We start from the raw sequence: 10,957 nt of genomic DNA on the forward strand, positions 1-10,957 counted from the left end.
TATGAGTCCTTTCCTGTATCTGTCCTTAGCCACAGCAGATTGAGACAGGAAGAACAGAGAGGTAGGCAGTGGACTCTCCTCTCTCCAACACCCCCACCCCATTTGCTATATCTCACTTCATAGGTGTCCACCCTTCCCAATTGCTGTCACCAAACTGAGATATTTTTAATTGGCTTTCTACTGTGTCTTATGCCTGGTAGTATTTTCATATACATTATCTACTTGTACCTTATCCTAATTCTGTGAGGTTGGTTTCCTTATCCCCACTTTAAAGGTGAGAAAAATGAAGCTCAAGGTCATAGCCAATAAGTGATGGGAGGTAGTTACCTGACTCTGAAGATTCTAGGTCTTTCTACAATAGCATACCATTGCCCAGGCACACCCATCAAATTTACACCATTTAACCCAGTGAACCACTCCCTCCTTGAAACGCTCACTTCATGACTCCAGACTCTCCTGAATTTCTTCTGACCTCACTAGTTTCCCTTTCTCAGCCTCCCTTATTTATATTCTTTCATCCACCCTTGTTTCCAGGTGGGTGTTTCCTGTGGGCTCTCTCCTGCACCCCATTTTCCTTTCTACCTTCTTTCCCTAGGTGAAATTTTATCTGTTTCCATAGCTTTAAATAACAATGATGTGCTGATGATTCTCCCAATTTTTTATTTAAATTTCCAAGACTGTTTCATGCATTTCAGACTCATATATCCAACCACATACTTGATTGACCCTTCTACCCAAGGATCTCACAGACATCCTAAACTTAACATGTTCAAACTTGAAACTTTAGCCTTTCAAGGCTACTTTCCCAAGGCTGTTTATACACTGCACCATGTTTCTCATCTCAGTGAAGGGTACCACCACCTATCCAGGCTCAAACCTAAAACCTAAGAGTCATTCTTGATTCCTCCTTTCCCATCTAATCAAATTAGTGTGTGCTGTTGATCTATCTCCAAAAATATATACCAATTCACCCACTTGTCTGTCTTCACTGTCCCCACCCTAGCCCAGGCCATCATCATCTCTCAGCTAGACTACCACGGCCTCACTGCTTCTCAGAACTGAGACAACTGCAGCCACAGAATTTAAGGCTGTTTACATTGACGTGATTTTAATATTTGCTCCAGAAATTTCTTGCCCAGGAAGATAAGACTATAAACCAGTAAGTAACTTCATTATTTGCTTCAGAAACTTGCTGAAAATCAATTTATCTGAACAATAGACTGTTCATACAGCCCCATCCTTGGGACAATACTTTGCTTAACCTGGCAAACCACTAGCTTATCAAACAATTGTTTATTTTTCAAGGCCCTTTCCTCACTGTATCCTCCAATCTGTTATCTCCCAAATTTTGCCCAGTCCCAATCAGATCTTCTATATTGAAAGATCCACCTTAAACTAGACTTCAAACCCTATACATATTTCTTTACCTGGAAAGAACTTCTCCAAACCCTGCTCTTCCCAGAGCAGCGCCTCTTCATCCTCCAGTCGCAACACAAATGTCCCTCCCTTCATCTTTCCTCCTCCTCATCTAAAATCATTCTCTGTTTTTATCCTCCTTCTAAGCCCCTACTTCCTTCATAGTACTTACCACAGTTGGTATTCCTTTTCTCTGTTTTCTGTTTTCTTGTGCTTTTCCTGTCTCCCATTTAGACTATAGGCTGTGTGAGGGGAGAACCTTGTCTGCTCTGTTTTCCGTTTAATCTCCAGAGCCCAGAGTTACAGTAAGTCCTTGCTTAATGATATCAGTAGATTCTGCAACTTTAAGCAAAACGAGAGGTGTAGAAACCATTTTACCACAGGCTAATAGATATAAACAAGAGTTAAGTTCCTAGGGTATCTCATCAACATCATAATGAAACAATGTTATTTGAGGACCTGCTGTAGATGCTCAAAAAATATTTGCTAAAGGAATGACTTCGATTGGCTTCAGTGAGTCTCCAACGCACGTCCCATGGCTGTCAAGCCTATCCTGAGACACTGGTGGGAGCTGTGGTGCCCAGGGGGCCCTTTAACCTCTGAGGTTAGAGACAAAGTGTAAAATGCAAATGTCCTTGGAAGAAGTAATAAAAGGATTAAAATTCACAGAATGGTGTCACTTGCTTTCCTCAGTGTTCCAGGAGCAGTGAAAAAGAGAGAAAACTCTGAGAGAGACAGTGAGCTGAGGAGTTGGGAGGACAGAGCAACATTGAAATCCCTGTCTCACTGCTTTGCCTGAAGCCCTTCCTGCTCTCCACTACCCCCAGACTACCTGCACCTAACCGAGGGTAGGTCGGGTTAGGTCAGGGTAAGCCCAGCCTGGTGGTGCTTGTCTGGGTACCAACGCTTCATCCTACTGACTTAGAAAGTGCTTTTCTGGGTACTTGTAGCCAGATGTGGAGTCAAAAGTGCTCAGCTCAGGTGGGTCTTGCATCAGGGTGACTCCCACAGCAACTTTTCAGAGCCAGCCACTCCGTTCTGGCCAATGCTTGGGGGGGGCCTCTACTTAGTTCTACATGAGTTTTTCCAGAGTCACACTGGGATATGGGAGCTAATCTAGAAGATCACAGAATGTGCTGGCTTTGGCAGCACATATACTAAAAAAAAAAAAAAAAGATCACAAATTGATTCACAGAATGTTTCATTTGCCTTTTAGAGTCTGAGAGTATCACGACTGGAAGGAATCCGCCTTCTAGAAACATCTCCTCGAGCTCCTCCCTCTGTGCACAGAAAGAGGAGACATCTTATCCAAGGCCTGAACTTTACACGCATGATCTCCTTTAATCTCTTGACAACTCTGTGAGGATGGAGAAGTTCCATTTCACAGATGGGGATGATGACACTCAGAGGGTGGAAGGAAAGTTTCTAGTATCACACAACGGAGGGGCAAGAGCTGACGTTTGAACCAGGTTTTCCCGCCCTCAAATCCATGTTTTTTCTGCTGTACTGTCTTCGCTTCTTTGAGGGTTTTATAGTTCTTAAAATCTGAACCATATAAACTAGCACTTGAGTGTTATTCAGCAGCCTAGATTCTAGCCTAGACCTTAGAAATAGAAACAGCTCTCTGCTCCTTATGTGACAGTCAGCCGCCTGTCCCCCAACTGAAGACTTTCTCCAAAGGACAGAAGACTCAACCCATACCACCACCCTCCAATACACTTGCACACGCACATGCGCACACACACACACATACAGGGGACCCATTCAGTGTATGTGCTAAGCTAATGCTGGTGTGTGTTTTACACACACATACACACACACACACACACACACACACACACACACCCCTACCTAAAACCTCCACTCCAATCTTCACATGTTTAGCTACCATGAAGAGTTGAGCAGGGGGAAGAGGCTAGAGTAGTCATTCTCACCTCCATAACTAGCCCACGTTCTCTCTATAAATTTAATTATTAGTAGTCCCAAACGCTGGGGGTAAAGATCAGGTTGCATATTTTACTGATCAACTTGGAATGGGTGCATTGCAAAGATGCACACATGCATACACATACACAGGCATACAGACGTGAGTATACACACAATGGTTGTTTTTCTTTTCTCTTCCCATTCTCTCCTGTCCCTTCCTACAGAGGGAGGCCATTGGTTCCCACCTGAAAAGTAGCTGATTTGAAGAAGGGAGGGAAAGAGGTGAAGAGGTGTTCCCTTCCCAGAAGCCTGGGCAATTTAAAAAATCCTGATGTTGCCTCCTCAATCCTCTTTACCTCCACTCCCCACCACCTGGCTGTGGTGCCACACCCTCACCACCTAACTTTTGTTATTAACCGTCTTTCCAGTCTTGAGGAGGCCTAGATCCTCATCCTGGGAGGGACAACAATTAACAAAGGCACCATGAAATAAAGACAATTAACAATCCAGAAAAGAGGGGAAAGAGATGCTTTGTTCTGGTCTCCATGGCAACAGGGGGAGGGAGGGAGGGAGGGAGGAGGAGGAGGAGGAGGAGGAGGAGGAGGAGGAGGAGGAGAGGCCATCCAGAGAGGCTGATACTTTCACTTTCTTTTCATCCCTCCCACCCTTTGGGGTTTCTGTCTGGGAGACTAATGGGATATTAAAGGGAGAAGGGCTGGGACAGACCAAGCTGCAGGACATTTGAGATGGGTGATGCTCAGATTCGTGCCCTAGCTAAAAACCCACCGGGGAATTAAGGCTAGAGCGAAAGCCTGGGGACCTGAGTCCCTCCTCCTGGTTTGAAGGGCTTATCTTGTGCTCAGACTGTACCCAGAGTCTCTGCTCTGGACAACTCATGGTCAAAAGAAGCTTGGGTGGCTGTGGTTCCTTCTTCATCACAAGACAGTGGGAAGTAGAGTCAGGGGGGTAAGATGGCCACCACAATACTTGCAGGGCCCAGTGGAAAATGACATGTAGTGCCCCTTGTTCCAAAATTTTTAGAATTCAAGATGGCAATAGCAGAGCATTAAATCAAGCTCAGAATCCGTCTGAGCACAAGGCCCATTTCAACTGCATAGGTTGAATGCTATCAAGCCATCCCCATCTGAAGCCAAGTTGGGGCCTGGGCTCTGCTTGCTCAGTGTGTGTGTGTGTGTGTGTGTGTGTGTGTGTGTGTTAGAGAGAGAGAGAGAGAGAGAGAGAGAGAACTTACTACTTTGGGGGGAAGTCTTTCCTTCCTTGATTTCCATTTCCTCAGCTATTAACGAGGAGATTGAACTAGGTGATTGCTTCTATGGTTCTGTGCTTCCTTCTCCAGGACAAGAGGAAGAGGATTTCTCAGGTTACTCTCCACTACACACAATTATGAACTCCACCTTTGGAGCAAGAGAGAAACCAAGTACAGAAAATTCATTCCCACAAGTGAGGTGTTCTGGTGCCCAGCTGTCCTGGGCTTCCCTGTTTGGAAAAGTCAGAAGACAGTGACATATATGCTAAGCTCCAAAACACCGCTGGAGATCATGCTGTTGGTTTGGTGGGGGTAGGGGGGTGGAGGTGGAGGTGGGTAATTAGAAGTCACCTTTGATCTCACGAGTGTTTTTAGCCAGATCAGAGGTTTTTTGGCCTGAGAAGCCAAGCACACCAGCCCAGCCTCATGGGTGGGCCTCTCTCCATTAGCCATAGGAGACTGGCTGCTGGGACATTTCTTGCTCCCAGCAACCCAAACATCATGATAGAAACTGGGTTAGGGACTCCAGAGCCTGATTCTTCTGGGGCTCAGCCTTACTGCCCTGTGGGTCCAAGTGAAATAAGACTATTAGTCAGAAACTAAAATCAAGGAGAAAAAAAATCAGTTCCATCAGAGGCCCCAAACCAGGCAAAAGGTCAAAGGTCCTGCTCTCTGTCTTCATCTCTGGCTTCATCTTCTCCCAGGGTCTCCTTGCAGGGATGCCGTTATGGGGGGAAATGTGTCCATACTCGCCCCAAAATCATATGTTCTAACCCCCAGGACCTCAGAATGTGACTGCATCTGGAGATAGGGTCTTTACAGAGATAATTAAGTGAAAATAGGGTCATTAGGGTGGGCCCTAATCCAATGTGACTAGTGTACTTATAATAAGAGAAAATTTTCACACAGACATGCACATAGGAAATACACAGGGAGAAGATGGCCGTCTACAAGTCAAGGAGAAAGACCTGGGACTGATCCTTCCCTCATGGCACTCAGAGAAACCAAGCCTGCTGATTGACATCTTGATCATGGATTTCTAGTCTCCAGAAGTGTGAGACAATACATTTCTGCTGTTTAAGCCTTCCAGTCTGTGGTACTTTGTTGGGTAGCCCTAGCAAATTAACATGGATGCTTAGAGGTTGGAAGGTTTGCACCACTTGGAGCCTGCCTGGACTCAAAGAATTCATTTGCATGAGGGGTAAGCTTTTGTACTCACATTGTATCATTATTTTAATGTGAAACAAAATTAATCCATTACTCTCTTCCCCCATAGCCCACTCTTTTAAATTTTTTATTTATTTTGGTATTGGTTTAACACATTTTATTGTTTTAATCCTTTTAGTCTTTTATTCTTCCGGTTTTAATGATTTTACTTATCTTAGTCATTTTTAATCTCTGTTTTGTCTTCTTCTAGCTATTTTATACTGTTTTTTAATCTTATCTTCTAGACTTATTGTATTATCTTTTTATTCTCAATCTTTTATTTCTAACCTTTGCCTTATTGTGTCTTTATTCCATCTTTTCATTTCTTTTAAGTTTATTTGGTTTATGTTTAGGTCATATTATCACTTGCCTACTGCCTTTTTTTTTTTTAACTGTTTTTACCATCTTTTTATTTCTTCTTAGTTTACTTTATCTTTTTATCGACTATTATATTATCTTCCACATTTTACTGTTTTTGATTCTCTTAGCTCATTGAAGGTGTAGGCTGGAAACATAGCCCTCAGGGGAGAGCTGCAAGGCTAACCCAGGACCAAGCTGAGGAGGATGGAGGCTCTGCCTGCTCGAGCTGGCCCCCAGCACCTCTCAATAGATGCCCCATTCCTCCAAAGCTGGCCTCTCTTATCTAAAATAATGAATCTGTACAATATAGGAGAACTTGGGATAAAATTATCTTAGGAAGCTACCAGGTTTGCTTATAGCGATAACACAGAAAGGCTGGAAAAGCCTGGCTTTCTCACATCCTTTGTCATCAAACTGCCTTATGTGCACTATGTCACCTAAAATCCACCATCACTAGACATTAGACCAAGGCTATAAAGAAACCACACTACTTGTCAGGGTGGGAGTGGTGGGTAGGAAATTTCACTTTGGGAAGAGCTCTCAACATATCTCCTCAGGTTTAATTTTAATGAGAAACCAAATGGTCTTGATCCTTGCAACAAAAGTCCTTGGGAAGAGTCACAAGGGGAGTCTTCTGGAACTCTTAAATCCAGCTGCCTCTCATTCATTTATTTATTTGATTAGTATGCACTGAGAACCTACTGTGTGCCATGAATTTTGCTAGGCAATGATAATAAAGTGAAGAGCAAAAAGAGCTAGCGTCCTTGTTGTCATAAAGTTCAGTCTAATGAAAGGATATTTACCTGACTATGACTGATCTGCTTGGTCTTTCAGGCAAGGAGATTATGTCAGAGGCTGCTAGTTCTTCCCCCAGTATCTGTTTTTCCCTTCTAGAGTAATACAACTTTTAGCTGAAAAAATGACAACCAATAAAAAGACTGCATTTTCCAGCCTCCCTTATAGCTAAGCATGGCCATGTGCCTAGGTTCTGCCTTATAGAACCTAAGCAGAAGTGATACATACAACTTCCTGGTACTGCCCTATAGGAACTACACAAAGTGATATGGGCAACTTCCCTGTCATGTCCTTAACAAGAAAGTGTGTATTCTCCCCATTCTGTCTTTCTCTTTTCTGCTGGCTGGAATGTGAGTATGGTGGCAGGAACTGTGGCAGCTATCTCAGACAATGAGATGAAAGAAGGGCATTGAAAAAGGAGTCTGGGTCTCTGATACTATGGAGTCTCCATAAAAGTCTTTACTGCTTATTCTTGGACAATTACAGGAGAAACTAATAAATTACTTATTTTTGAGGTGAGCTTGGAATCATAACTTTCCAGGAACTTTTAGAGAAGAATTAACTGTATCCTATCTTGCCTACTTCTGTAGGCAAGGAAAAGAGTACTTCCTTGTCACCAGGGTGCATGAGGGTGAGTGATTTGCCTTCTTTCATGGCTGGATCTCAGAGTCTATACAAGCCTCCTCACTGTGTCCTGCTCTCTTGAGTCCCAGAAAAGTAAGCTAGGTCTTAGCACTTGTTTCAACTTCAAATATGTTTTTTATAACAAACTCTTATGCAAGCTAAAGAGCCTGTTCTATTTTTAAAAATCTTTCATCAGAGGAATTTACACCAATGACCATACTGACCCCACCCCTCCGCCAACAATGTGATTCCTCTCCAAATTTTCTACTATTGGCTTAGAACTCCAAGTCGGGCCTTAAAATGTTTACTTCCATGCTCTCCAGGCACGTTTTCAGTAACTTCTTCAGCTGTTATTGGAGCTCCCTTCCATCAGCCCTGCTCCTCTGCAGACAGAGGCTGTTGTAAAACCCTGGAGATTCCTTCACCACTGAAAGCTCTGTAGCATCCTAATTTAGTCTACTCAAGCTTCTACTCAATCAGGTGACAGTAAACCCTTATATTAGTCTGCTTGAGCTATTATAACAAGATACCAAAGACTGGGACTGTTAGACAAAGAAATTCATTTCTCACAGTTCTGGAGTCTAGAAGTCCAAGATCAGGTGCCAGGCCATTGAGTTCCTCATGAGACCTCCCTTCCTGGCTGATAGACAGCCACCTTCTCCTTATATCCTCACATGGTGAAGAGAGAAAGAACTCTTATCCTTAGAAGGAAACTAATTCCATCATGGGAGCTCCAGTTTCATGACCTCATCTAAACCTAACTATCTCCCCAAAGTCCCACTTCCAAATACCAGCATATTGGGTGTTAGGGCTTCAACATATAGATTGGGGTTGGGGGGGTTGCATAAACATTCGGTCCATAACAACCCTCATCCCCACTCCCCTCTATCTTGTTCATTGCTGCATTCTCAGTCTGAAAAATAAACAAATTGAGTCGTAATCCTGCATAATTCTAAACCACCAAAGGATAATGTTTACATCATTCCAGAAAAATTCCTTGAAGCTCCCCCCTATTATCTAAGGTATTTCTCCAAGCATGGGGCTAGATTTGGTTCTTAGCAAAAACTTCTATTAGTTTTTACTTTAGGATGTAACAATATAATCTATAAAGATGAGTAGGTTCTACAAAGTAATTTTATTTCTAAGAATTAGGCCCATTTCTTTACATTTCTATGTGGAAAATGAGGCAAAGGTGAATTGGTTATTTCAATCTCAGTGCCACTAAGCTTCCAGATTCTTGAAATTGTGGTCAGTCTATGAGGGTATCTGTGGTAAGTAAATATCCAAGATGGCCCCCAACTATCCCCACCTGTTGGTGTGCACATTTGCCCTGGTGTAATCCCTTCCCATTGAGTGTAAGATGGACTTAGTGACTCACTTCTAATGGACAGAATAAGGCAGAAGTGACAATGTGTGATTTTGAGACCAGGTCAAAAGAGACAGAGTGGCATTTTGATCATTCACTCTGAGGGGAACAAGCTGCCATGTCCAGCAGCCCTGTGGAAATGCTCACACTGTGAGGAACTGATTCTACACACACGAACAGACCTCTGTGTAACCAGCAGCAGCATATCAATCTGCAGCCATTGAGTGCTTTAGAAGCAGACCCTCCAGCCCCAGTCAAGTCTCTAGAGACTGCAGCCCTGGCCACTAACTTCATGAGAGACCTCCTACAAGACCCTAAGCCAGAAACACTCAGCTAAACCACTCCTGGATTCTTGACCTTCAGAAACTGTGTGAGATAACAGTAAAGTTGCTAAGTTTTGGGGTAATTTGTTTGCAGCAATAAGTAAGGAGATAATAGATAAGGATGTCAATATTGATAACTCCACATCTTCTAAATATATTTACCTCCTATGGATGGGATCAGTCACCTGAAAAAAAGAAAATTAGTAAATAGGAATCTGAGAGACTATTTATTCCCTGGAAAGCATAAGTGAGTCATCTGCATAATCTGTATTCTCCCGAACCTTCTAGCATGATACTGGACACAAAATTAGCTAATTGATTAATTGAAGGCTGTTTATTGAGACTTGAATTGTTTTCTATTTGACTTATTTAAACAAATATTTGGTAGACTCACAAAGTTCTTTCTGGAGTTAAAAAGAGTGAATCCATTTTGCCTGGTGAATCCATTTTAAAAGTTTTCTCTGATGCCTTCCCTGACCACTCCCTACCTCCGCCCTCATCTTCACACTAACCATTAGATTTTGCATTCTGTCCGCTGTGCATTCATGGAACCCTGGGAGTACCTCTGTTACGGCACTTGGCACGGCTTCGTAATTGTCTGATTACTTGCTATCTCCCGTATTAGGCTGGGAGATTTTTGAAGGCAGAGACTGTGACTTATTCATCTTTGTTTTTCGAATAGAACACAGTCTCTGGCCCATAGTATAAGCTTAACAAATATGTCTTACAAGAATGAATAAGAATATATTAATAAAGGAAGGAATAGATAAATGCATAAATGAATTAGGGTTGGAAGAAAAATTCCTTCCCTCTAGGATTTCTGTTTACTTATAAAATGAAAGGGGTTGAACAAGATTATGTTTAAGACCCCTTTCCATTCTGACCTTCCATGACTTATGATTGAAGATGGAAGTGGGAACTCGTGCCCTTCTATGACCTTCAAAAAGCAATGCAAGGAAGAAAGTAATAAAGATAAGAGTGGAAATTAGTGAAATAGGAAACAGACCAACAATGAAGAAAATCAATGAAAGCAAAAGCTGGTTCTTTGAACAGATCAATAAAATTGATAAACCTCTAGCTAGATTGATCAACAACAAAAGAGGAAAGACTCAAATTACCAATATCAGGAATGAAAGGAGGGAGCATCACTTCAGATCCTACAGACATTAAAAATAAGAAGGTAGTATTATTAATAACTTTACAGAATATATTTGGCAACTTACATGAAAGAGACAAATTACTTGAAACACACATATTAGAAAAACTAGCCCAAAAAGAAATATAAAATTTGAATAGCCTTCTAATATCCCTCATGGGCATAGACTCAAAGACTTAACAAAATTTTTGCAAATAGAACTCAGCAATATATAAAAAGGAAAATGCATCAGGACCAAGTGTGATAGTCCAGGAATTCAGGGTATACAGACAGTAAAGGATGAAATAAATTTGTCTCTATTCACAGCTAAAATAATATATATGTAGAAAACTCTAAGCAACTTACAAAAAATCCTTCTAGAACTTATTAATAAGTCGATTGAGCAAGGTTGCAGAATACAAGTCAATATACAAAAATAAGTTTTATTTCTATATACTTGTAACAAACTATTGGAAAATGAAATGAAAAGTTGCCATTTACAGTAGCATAAACAAACATGAAATAATTAGGGATAAATT

Source organism: Rhinolophus ferrumequinum, chromosome 22 (genome assembly GCF_004115265.2).
Source record: "Rhinolophus ferrumequinum isolate MPI-CBG mRhiFer1 chromosome 22, mRhiFer1_v1.p, whole genome shotgun sequence".
Taxonomy (NCBI): Eukaryota; Metazoa; Chordata; class Mammalia; order Chiroptera; family Rhinolophidae; genus Rhinolophus; species Rhinolophus ferrumequinum.